This window comes from Eschrichtius robustus, chromosome X (genome assembly GCF_028021215.1).
Source record: "Eschrichtius robustus isolate mEscRob2 chromosome X, mEscRob2.pri, whole genome shotgun sequence".
Lineage (NCBI taxonomy): Eukaryota > Metazoa > Chordata > Mammalia > Artiodactyla > Eschrichtiidae > Eschrichtius > Eschrichtius robustus.
This window is the reverse complement of record NC_090845.1, coordinates 38,803,060-38,815,133: the sequence shown is the minus strand read 5'-3', so window position 1 is coordinate 38,815,133 and position 12,074 is coordinate 38,803,060. Positions and strand designations below refer to the sequence as shown.

The 12,074-nt window shown below is 36.6% G+C and overlaps 1 pseudogene; it reads left to right on the top strand.

Moving 5' to 3' along the window:
* Positions 1–4,696: 4,696 nt before the first annotated feature.
* On the top strand, positions 4,697–5,521 carry LOC137756293 (small ribosomal subunit protein eS1-like; annotated as a pseudogene).
* Positions 5,522–12,074: the final 6,553 nt, after the last annotated feature.

Here is a 12,074-nt window from a genome sequence, read left to right as displayed (position 1 = left end):
TACAAAGAAAAAATATTAAAAGCAGCAAGGGAAACACAACAAATAACATACGAGGGAATCCCCATAAGGTTAACAGCTGATCTTTCAGCAGAAACTCTGCAAGCCAGAAGGGAGTGGCAGGACATATTTAAAGTGATGAAAGGGAAAAACCTACAACCAAGATTACTCTACCCAGCAAGGATCTCATTCAGATTTGACAGAGAAATTAAAACCTTTACAGACAAGCAAAAGCTAAGAGAATTCAGCATCACCAAACCAGCTTTACAACAAATGCTAAAGGAACTTCTCTAGGCAAGAAACACAAGAGAAGGAAAACACCTACAATAACAAACGCAAAACAATTAAGAAGATGGGAATAGGAACATACATATCGATAATTTCCTTAAATGTAAATGGATTAAATGCTCCAACCAAAAGATAGACTGGCTGAATGGATACAGAAACAAGACCTGTATATTTGCTGTCTACAAGAGACCCACTTCAGACCTAGGGACACATACAGACTGAAAGTGAGGGGATGGAAAAAGATATTCCATGCAAATGGAAATCAAAAGAAAGCTGGAGTAGCAATTCTCATATCAGACAAAATAGACTTTAAAATAAAGACTATTACAAGAGACAAAGAAGGACACTACATAATGATCAAGGGATTGATCCAAGAGGAAGGTATAACAATTGTAAATATTTATGCACCCAACATAGGAGCACCTCAATACATAAGGCAAATACTAACAGCCATAAAAGGGGAAATCGACAGCAACACAATCATAGTAGGGGACTTTAACACCCCACTTTCACCAATGGACAGATCATCCAAAATGAAAATAAATAAGGAAACACAAGCTTTAAATGATACATTAAACAAGATGGACTTAATTGATATTTCTAGGACATTCCATCCAAAAACAACAGATTACACTTCTCAAATGCTCATGGAACATTCTCCAGGATAGATCATATCTTGGGTCACAAATCAAGCCTTAGTAAATTTAAGAAAATTGAAATCGTATCAAGTATCTTTTCTGACCACAGTGCTATGAGACTAGATATCAATTACAGGAAAAAATCTGTTAAAAATACAAACACATGGAGGCTAAACAATACACTACTTAATAACCAAGAGATCACTGAAGAAATCAAAGAGGAAATCAAAAAATACCTAGAAACAAATGACAATGAAAACACGACGACCCAAAACCTATGAGATGCAGCAAAAGCAGTTCTAATCTAAAAGGGAAGTTTATAGCAATACAATCCTATCTTAAGAAACAAGAAACAACTCAAATAAACAACCTAAGCTGACACCTAAAGCAATTAGAGAAAAAAGAACAAAAAAACCCCAAAGTTAGCAGAAGGAAAGAAATTATAAAGGTCAGATCAGAAATAAATGAGAAAGAAATGAAGGAAACGATAGCAAAGATCAATAAAACTAAAAGCTGGTTCTTTGAGAAGATAAACAACATTGATAAACCATTAGCCAGACTCCTCAAGAAAAAAAGGGAGAAGACTCAAATCAATAGAATTAGAAATGAAAAAGGGGAAGTAACAACTGACACTGCAGAAATACAAAGGATCATGAGAGATTACTACAAGCAACTCTATGCCAATAAAATGGACAACCTGGAAGAAATGGACAAATTCTTAGAAATGCACAACCTGCCGAGACTGAACCAGGAAGAAGTAGAAAATATGAACAGACCAATCACAAGCACTGAAATTGTAACTCTGATTAAAAATCTTCCAACAAACAAATGCCCAGGACCAGATGGCTTCACAGGAGAATTCTATCAAACATTTAGAGAAGAGCTAACACCTGTCCTTCTCAAACTCTTCCAAAATATAGCAGAGGGAGGAACACTCCCAAACTCATTGTATGAGGCCACCCTCACCCTGATACCAAAACCAGACAAAGATGTCACAAAAAAAACTACAGACCAATATCACTGATGAGCACAGATGCAAAAATCCTCAACAAAATTCTAGCAAACAGAATGCAATGGCACATTAAAAGGATCATACACCATGATCAAGTGGGGTTTATCCCAGGAATGCAAGGATTCTTCAATATATGCAAATCAATCAGTGTGATACACCATATTAACAAATTGAAGGAGAAAAACCATATGATCATCTCAATAGATGCAGAGAAAGCTTTTGACAAAATTCAACTCCCATTTATGATAAAAACCCTTCAGAAAGTAGGCATAAAAGGAACTTACCTCAACATAATAAAAGCCATATATGACAAACTCACAGCCAACATCATCCTCAATGGTGAAAAACTGAAACCACTTCCAGTAAGATCAGGAACAAGACAAGGTTGTCCACTCTCACCACTATTATTCAACATAGTTTTGGAAGTTTTAGCCACAGCAATCAGAGAAGGAAAAGAAATAAAAGGAATCCAAACTGGAAAAGAAGAAGTAAAGCTGTCACTGTTTGCAGATGACATGATACTCTACGTGGAAATCCTAAAGATGCTACCAGAAAACTACTAGAGCTAATCAATGAATTTGGTAAAGTAGCAGGATACAAAACTAATGCACAGAAATCTCTTGCGTTCCTATACACTAATGATGAAAAATCTGAAAGTGAAATTAAGAAAACACTCCCATTTACCATTGCAACAAAAAGAATAAAATATCTAGGAATAAACCTACCTAAGGAGACAAAAGACCTGTATGCAGAAAATTATAAGACACTGATGAAAGAAATTAAAGATGATACAAATAGATGGAGAGATATACCATGTTCTTGGATTGGAAGAATCAACATTGTGAAAATGACTCTACTATCCAAAGCAATCTACAGATTCAATGCAATCCCTATCAAACTACCACTGGCATTTTTCACAGAACTAGAACAAGAAATTTCACAATTTGTATGGAAACACAAAAGACCCCGAATAGCCAAAGCAATCTTGAGAACGAAAAATGGAGCTGGAGGAATCAGGTTCCCTGACTTCAGACTATACTACAAAGCTACAGTAATCAAGACAGTATGGTACTGGCACAAAAACAGAAATATAGATCAATGGAACAGGATAGAAAGCCCAGAGATAAACCCACGCACATATGGTCACCTTATCTTTGATAAAGGAGGCAAGAATATACAATGGAGAAAAGACAGCCTCTTCAATAAGTGGTGCTGGGAAAACTGGACAGCTACATGTAAAAGAATGAAATTAGAATACTTCCTAACACCATACACAAAAATAAACTCAAAATGGATTAAAGACCTAAATGTAAGGCCAAGCACTATCAAACTCTTAGAGGAAAACATAGACAGAACACTCTATGACATAAATCACAGCAAGATCCTTTTTGACCCAGCTCCTAGAGAAATGGAAATAAAAACAAAAATAAACAAATGGGACCTAATGAAACCTGAAAGCTTTTGCACAGCAAAGGAAACCATAAACAAGACGAAAACACAACCCTCAGAATGGGAGAAAATATTTGCAAATGAAGCAACTGACAAAGGATTAATCTGCAAAATTTACAAGCAGCTCATGCAGCTCAATATCAAAAAAACAAACAACCCAATCCAAAAATGGGCAGAAGACCTAAATAGACATTTCTCCAAAGAAGATATACAGATTGCCAACAAACACATGAAAGAATGCTGAACATCATTAGTCGTTAGAGAAACGTAAATCAAAACTACAATGCAATATCATCTCACACCGGTCAGAATGGCCATCATCAAAAAATGTACAAACAATAAATGCTGGAGAGGGTGTGGAGAAAATGGAACCCTCATACACTGTTGGTGGGAATGTAAATTGTTACAGCCACTATGGAGAACAGTATGGAGGTTCCTTAAAAAACTAAAAATAGAACTACCATACGACCCAGCAATCCCACTACTGGGCATATACCCTGAGAAAACCATAATTCAAAAAGAGTCATGTACCACAATGTTCATTGCAGCTCTATTTACAATAGACAGGACATGGAAGCAACCTAAGTGTCCATCAACAGATGAATGGATAAAGATGTGACACATATATACAATGGAATATTACTCGCCATATAAAGAAACGAAATTGAGTTATTTGTAGTGAGGTGGATGGACCTAGAGTCTGTCCTACAGAGTGAAGTAAGTCAGAAAGAGAAAAACAAATACCGTATGCTAACACATATATATGGAATCTAAAAAAAAAAAAAAAAAAAAAGGTCATGAAGAAACTAGGGGCAAGACGGGAATAAAGACACAGACCTACTAGAGAATGGACTTGAGGACATGGGGAGGGGGAAGGGTAAGCTGGGACAAAGTGAGAGAGTGGTAGTGTATATATGGACATATATACACTACCAAATGTAAAATAGATAGCTAGTGGGAAGCAGTCACATAGCACAGGGAGATCAGCTCGGTGCTTTGTGACCAGCTAGAAGGGTGGGATAGGGAGGGTGGGAGGGAGGGAGACTCAAGAGGGAAGAGATATGGGGTTATATGTATATCTATAACTGATTCATTTTGCTATAAAGCAGAAACTAACACACCATTGTAAAGCAATTATACTCCAATAAAAATGTTAAAAAAAAATGTCAGGCAAAGTCTTAGTGTTCTTATATGTATATATATATATATTTAAGGATGGGTCTCAAATAGGCCAGGAAGACACTCACGTATGTCAGGAAGAGGGTCAGACAAGTCAGGGAGAATCTCAAATAGGAAGGGATGGATCAAAAACATGTCTGGATGGAGAAGTCAGAAAGAGTCTCAAAACCAAGGAAGGGCTCTGAGCAGCACCTTGACAGTTGGCAGGAACAAGCACCTAATGAAAGGCAGCAAAAAGGGAGCCAAGAAGAAAGTGGTTGATCCAATTTCTAAGAAAGACTGGTATGATGTGAAAGCACCAGCTGTGTTCAATATAAGAAATGTTGGAAAAACACTAGTCATGAGAACTCAAGGAACCAAATGATATCATGTTTTTGAAATGAGCCTTGCTGATCTGCAGAATGATGCAGTTGCATTTAGAATACTCAAGCTAATTACTGAGGATATTCAGGGCAAAACTGCCTGACTAACTTCCATAGCATGGAGTTTACCTGGGACAAAATGTGCTCCATGGTCAAAAAATGGCAGCCCATGATTGACGCTCATGTCAGTGTCAAGACTACTGAAAGTTATTTGCTTTGTCTATTTTATTAAAAAATGCAAGAATTAGATTTGGAAGAGGTCTTATAATTAGCACCAACAGGTCTGCCAAATCCAGAAGAAGATGATGGAAATCATGACCCTAGAGGTGTAGACAAATGACTTGAAAGAAGTGGTCAATAAATTGATTCCAGACAGCATTGGAAAAGACATAGAAGAGGTTTGCCAATGTATTTATCCACTCCATGATGTCTTTGTTAGAGAAGTAAGGATGCTAAAGAAGCCCATGTTTGAATTGGGAAAACTCATGGGGCTTAACTGTGACGGTAGTAGTTCTGGAAAATCTACTGGGGATGAGACAGGTACTAAAGTTGAACAAGCTGATGGATATGAGCCACCAGTCCAAGAATCTGTTTAAAATTCAGACTTTTAGTCGTGACAAATAAAAAGTCTTATTTGTGACCAAAAAGAAGAAAGGAGGAAGGATCTCAAACATGTCAAAAAGTGTCTCAGTCTGACAGGAAGACTCTTAAATAGTAAGGAGGAGTCTCAAACACCTCAGAAAATGTCTCAAGCAAGTCAGAGTGGAGTGTGTTGTTTAATTTCCTCTTATTTATGAGTTTTCCAAATTTCTTTCACTTATTGATTTCTAATATCATTCTGTCGTGATTAGAGAACATACTTCCTATTATTTCAATCCTTTTATTTACTTATTAAATTTTTTTATTGGGGTATAGTTGCTTTATAATGTTAACTTCTGCTGTACAGTGAAGTGAATCAGCTATATGTATACATATATCCCTTCTTTTTCGGATTTCCGTCCCATTTAGGTCACCACAGAGCATTAAGTAGAGTTCCCTATGCTATACAACAGGTTCTCATTAGTTATTTATTTTATACATATTAGTGTATATATGTCAATCTCAATCTTGCAGCTCATCCCATCCCCCCCTTCGCCCCTTGGTGTCCATACTTTTGTTCTCTACGTCTGTGTCTCTATTTTTGCCTTGCAAACAGGTTCATCTGTACCATTTTTCTAGATTCCACATATATGCCTTACCATATGATATTTGTTTTTCTCTTTCTTTGAGGTTTATTTTCTGGCCTAACATATGGTCTTATTTGGAGAATGTTTCTGTGCACTTGAGAAGAATTTATATTCTGCTGTTACTGAGTGAAGTGTTCTATGGGTGTCTGTTTAGTTGGTTTATAATGCTGCTCAAGTGTCTTATTTCCTTGTTGATCATCTGCCAGTTAGGACTTCTACCTAATTGTTCTATCCATTATTGACTGGGGGCTATTGAAGTTTCCATTATTGTTGACTTGTCCATTCCTCCCTTAATGTTTGTCAGTTTTTACTTCATGTATTTTGGGTTGTTAGGTGCATATATGTTTATACTTGTTTTATCTTCCAGATGTATTAACCCTTTTATCATTATAAAATATACTTTTTAATCTCTAGTAACATTTTTTTTTGTTTTAAAGTCTATTTTATTTGATATTAGTATAGCCACTCCAGCTTTCTTGTGGTTGCTGTTTGCACCATATATCTTTTTCCATCCTTTTACTTTCAATCTATTTGTATCTTTGAATCTAAATTGTGACAGCATATAGTTGGATCTTGTATTTTAATCCAGTCTAACAGTCTCTGCTTTTTTTTTAGTTCACTTTTTTTTTAACATCTTTATTGGAGTATAATTGCTTTACAATGGTGTGTTAGTTTCTACTTTATAGCAAAGTGAATCAGTTATACATATACATATGTTCCCATATCTCTTCCCTCTTGCATCTCCCTCCCTCCCACCCTCCCTATCCCACCCCTCTAGGTGGTCACAAAGCACCAAGCTGATCTCCCTGTGCTATGCGGTTGCTTCCCACTAGCTATCTATTTTACGTTTGGTAGTGTATATATGTCCATGCCACTCTCTCACTTTGTCACAGCTTACCCTTCCCCCTCCCCATATCCTCAAGTCCATTCTCTAGTAGGTCTGTGTCTTTATTCCCGTCTTGCCACTAGGTTCTTCATGACCTTTTTTTCCCCCTTAGATTCCATATATATGTGTTAGCATACGGTATTTGTTTTTCTCTTTCTGACTTACTTCACTCTGTAGGACAGACTCTAACTCCATCCACCTCACTACAAATAACTCAATTTCGTTTCCTTTTATGGCTGAGTAATATTCCATTGTATATATGTGCCACATCTTCTTTATCCATTCATCTGATGATGGACACTTAGGTTGCTTCCATGTCCTGTCTATTGTAAATAGAGCTGCAATGAATATTTTGGTCCATGACTCTTTTTGAATTATGGTTTTCTCAGGGTATATGCCCAGTAGTGGGATTGCTGGGTTGTATGGTAGTTCTATTTTTAGTTTTTTAAGGAACCTCCATACTGTTCTCCATAGTGGCTGTATCAATTTACATTCCCGCCAACAGTGCAAGAGTGTTCCCCTTTCTCCACACCCACTCCAGCATTTATTGTTTGTAGATTTTTTGATGATGGCCATTCTGACCGGTGTGAGATGATATCTTAGCGTAGTTTTGATTTGCATTTCTCTAATGATTAATGATGTTGAGCATTCTTTCATGTGTTTGTTGGCAATCTGTATATCTTCTTTGGAGAAATGTCTATTTAGGTCTTCTGCCCATTTTTGGATTGGGTTGTTTGTTTTTTTGATATTGAGCTGCATGAGCTGCTTGTAAATTTTGGAGATTAATCCTTTGTCAGTTGCTTCATTTGCAAATATTTTCTCCCATTCTGAGGGTTGTGTTTTCGTCTTGTTTATGGTTTCCTTTGCTGTGCAAAAGCTTTCAGGTTTCATTAGGTCCCATTTGTTTATTTTTGTTTTTATTTCCATTTCTCTAGGAGCTGGGTCAAAAAGGATCTTGCTGTGATTTATGTCATAGAGTGTTCTGCCTATGTTTTCCTCTAAGAGTTTGATAGTGTTTGGCCTTACATTTAGGTCTTTAAACCATTTTGAGTTTATTTTTGTGTATGGTGTTAGGGAGTATTCTAATTTCATACTTTTACATGTAGCTGTCCAGTTTTCCCAGCACCACTTATTGAAGAGGCTGTCTTTTCTCCATTGTATATTCTTGCCTCCTTTATCAAAGATAAGGTGACCATATGTGCATGGGTTTATCTCTGGGCTTTCTATCCTGTTCCATTGATCTATATTTCTGTTTTTGTGCCAGTACCGTACTGTCTTGATTACTGTAGCTTTGTAGTATAGTCTGAAGTCAGGGAGCCTGATTCCTCCAACTCCATTTTTCGTTCTCAAGATTGCTTTGGCTATTCGGGGTCTTTTGTGTTTCCATACAAATTGTGAAATTTCTTGTTCTAGTTCTGTGAAAAATGCCAGTGGTAGTTTGACAGGGATTGCATTGAATCTGTAGATTGCTTTGGGTAGTAGAGTCATTTTCACAATGTTGATTCTTCCAATCCAAGAACATGGTATATCTCTCCATCTATTTGTATCATCTTTAATTTCTTTCATCAGTGTCTTATAATTTTCTGCATACAGGTCTTTTGTCTCCTTAGGTAGGTTTATTCCTAGATATTTTATTCTTTTTGTTGCAGTTGTAAATGGGAGCACTTTCTTAATTTCACTTTCAGATTTTTCATCATTAGTGTATAGGAACACAAGAGATTTCTGTGCATTAGTTTTGTATCTGCTACTTTACCAAATTCATTGATTAGCTCTAGTAGTTTTCTGGTAGCATCTTTAGGATTCTCTATGTATAGTATCATGTCATCTGCAAACAGTGACAGCTTTACCTCTTTTCCGATTTGGATTCCTTTTATTTCTTTTTCTTCTCTGATTGCTGTGGCTAAAACTTCCAAAACTATGTTGAATAATAGTGGTGAGAGTGGGCAACCTTGTCTTGTTCCTGATCTTAGTGGAAATGGTTTCAGTTTTTCACCATTGAGGATGATGTTGGCTGTGGGTTTGTCATATATGGCCTTTATTGTGTTGAGGAAAGTTCCCTCTATGCCTACTTTCTGCAGGGCTTTTATCATAAATGGGTGTTGAATTTTGTCGGAAGCTTTCTCTGCATCTATTGAGATGATCATATGGTTTTTCTCCATCAATTTGTTAATATGGTGTATCACACTGATTGATTTGCATATATTGAAGAATCCTTGCATTCCTGGAATAAACCCCACTTGATCATGGTGTATGATCCTTTTAATGTGCTGTTGGATTCTGTTTGCTAGTATTTTGTTGAGGATTTTTGCATCTATGTTCAACAGTGATATTGGCCTGTAGTTTTCTTTCTTTGTGACATCTTTGCCTGGTTTTGGTATCAGGGTGGTGGTGGCCTCGTAGAATGAGTTGGGGAGTGTTCCTCCCTCTGCAATATTTTGGAAGAGTTTGAGAAGGATAGGTGTTAGCTCTTCTCTAAATGTTTGATAGAATTCGCCTGTGAAGCCATGTGGTCCTGGGCTTTTGTTTGTTGGAAGATTTTTAATCAGAGTTACAATTTCAGTGCTGGTGATTGGTCTGTTCATATTTTCTATTTCTTCCCGGTTCAGTCTCGGCAGGTTGTGCATTTCTAAGAATTTGTCCATTTCTTCCAGGTTGTCCATTTTATTGGCATAGAGTTGCTTGTAGTAATCTCTCATGATCCTTTGTATTTCTGCAGTGTCAGTTGTTACTTCTCCTTTTTCATTTCTAATTCTGTTGATTTGAGTTTTCTCCCTTTGTTTTTTGATGAGTGTGGCTAATGGTTTATCAATTTTGTTTATCTTCTCAAAGAACCAGCTTTTAGTTTTATTGATCTTTGCTATCGTTTCCTTCATTTTTTTCTCATTTATTTCTGATCTGATCTTTATAATTTCTTTCCTTCTGCTAACTTCGGGGTTTTTTTGTTCTTCTTTCTCTAATTGCTTTAGGTGCAAGGTTAGCTTGTTTATTTAAGATGTTTCCTGTTTCTTAAGGTAGGATTGTATTGCTATAAACTTCCGTCTTAGAACTGCTTTTGCTGTATCCCATAGGTTTTGGGTCGTCCTGTCTCCATTGTCATTTGTTTCTAGGTATTTTTTGATTTCCCCTTTGATTTCTTCAGTGATCTCTTATTTATTAGTGTATTGTTTAGCCTCCATGTGTTTGTATTTTTTACAGATCTTTTCCTGTAATTGATATCTAGTCTCATAGCATTGTGGTCGGAAAAGATACTTGATACGATTTCAGTTTTATAAAATTTACCAAGGTTTGATTTGTGACCCAAGATATGATCTATCCTGGAGAATGTTCCATGAGCACTTGAGAAAAATGTGTATTCTGTTGTTTTTGGGTGGAATGTCCTAGAAATATCAATTAAGTCCATCTTTTTTAATGTATCATTTAAAGCTTGTGTTTCCTTATTTATCTTCATTTTGGATGATCTGTCCATTGGTGAAAGTGGGGTATTAAAGTCCCATACTATGATTGTGTTGCTGTCGATTTCCCCTTTTATGGCTGTTAGTATTTGCCTTATGTATTGAGGTGCTCCTATGTTGGGTGCATAAATATTTACAATTGTTATACCTTCTTCTTGGATCAATCCCTTGATCATTATGTAGTGTCCTTCTTTGTTTCTTGTAATAGTCTTTATTTTAAAGTCTGTTTTGTCTGATATGAGAATTGCTACTCCAGCTTTCTTTTGATTTCCATTTGCATGGAATATCTTTTTCCATCCCCTCACTTTCAGTCTGTATGTGTCCCTAGGTCTGAAGTGGGTCTCTTGTAGACAGCATATATACGGGTCTTGTTTTTGTATCCATTCAGCCAGTCTGTGTCTTTTGGTGGGAGCATTTAATCCATTTACATTTAAGGTAATTATCGATATGTATGTTCCTATTCCCATTTTCTTAAATGTTTTGGGTTTGTTATTGTAGGTGTTTTCCTTCTCTTGTGTTTCTTGCCTAGAGAAGTTCCTTTAGCATTTGTTGTAAAGCTGGTTTGGTGGTGCTGAACTCTCTCAGCTTTTGCTTGTCTGTAAAGGTTTTAATTTCTCTGTCAAATCTGAATGAGATCCTTGCTGGGTAGAGTAATCTTGGTTGTAGTTTTTTCTCCTTCATCACTTTAAATATGTCCTGCCACTCTCTTCTGGCTTGCAGAGTTTCTGCTGAAAGATCAGCTGTTAACCTTATGGGGATTCCCTTTTGTGTTATTTGTTGTTTTTCCCTTGTTGCTTTTAATATGTTTTCTTTATATTTAATTTTTGATAGTTTGATTAATCCGTGTCTTGGCGTGTTTCTCCTTGGATTTATCCTGTATTGGACTCTCTGTGTTTCCAGGGCTTGATTAACTATTTCCTTTCCCATATTAGGGAAGTTTTCAACTATAATCTCTTCAAATATTTTCTCAGTCCCTTTCTTTTTCTCTTCTTCTTCTGGGACCCCTATAATTCGAATGTTGGTGCGTTTAATGTTGTCCCAGAGGTCTCTGAGACTGTCCTCAGTTCTTTTCATTCTTTTTTCTTTATTCTGCTCTGCAGTAGTTATTTCCACTATTTTATCTTCCAGGTCACTTATTCGTTCTTCTGCCTCAGTTATTCTGCTATTGATCCCTTCTAGAGTGTTTTTAATTTCATTTATTGTGTTGTTCATCGTTGCTTGTTTCCTCTTTAGTTCTTCTAGGTCCTTGTTAAATGTTTCTTGCATTTTGTCTATTCTATTTCCAAGATTTTGGATCATCTTTACTATCATTATTCTGAATTCTTTTTCAGGTAGACTGCCTATTTCCTCTTCATTTGTTAGGTCTGGTGGGTTTTTACCTTGCTCCTTCATCTGCTGTGTGTTTCTTTTTCTTCTCACTTTGCTTAACTTACTGTGTTTGGGGTCTCCTTTTCGCAGGCTGCAGATTCTTAGTTCCCGTTGTTTTTGGTGTCTGCCCCCAGTGGCTAAGTTTGGTTCAGTGGGTTGTGTAGGCTTCCTGGTGGAGGGGACTAGTGCCTGTGTTCTGGTGGATGAGGCTGGATCT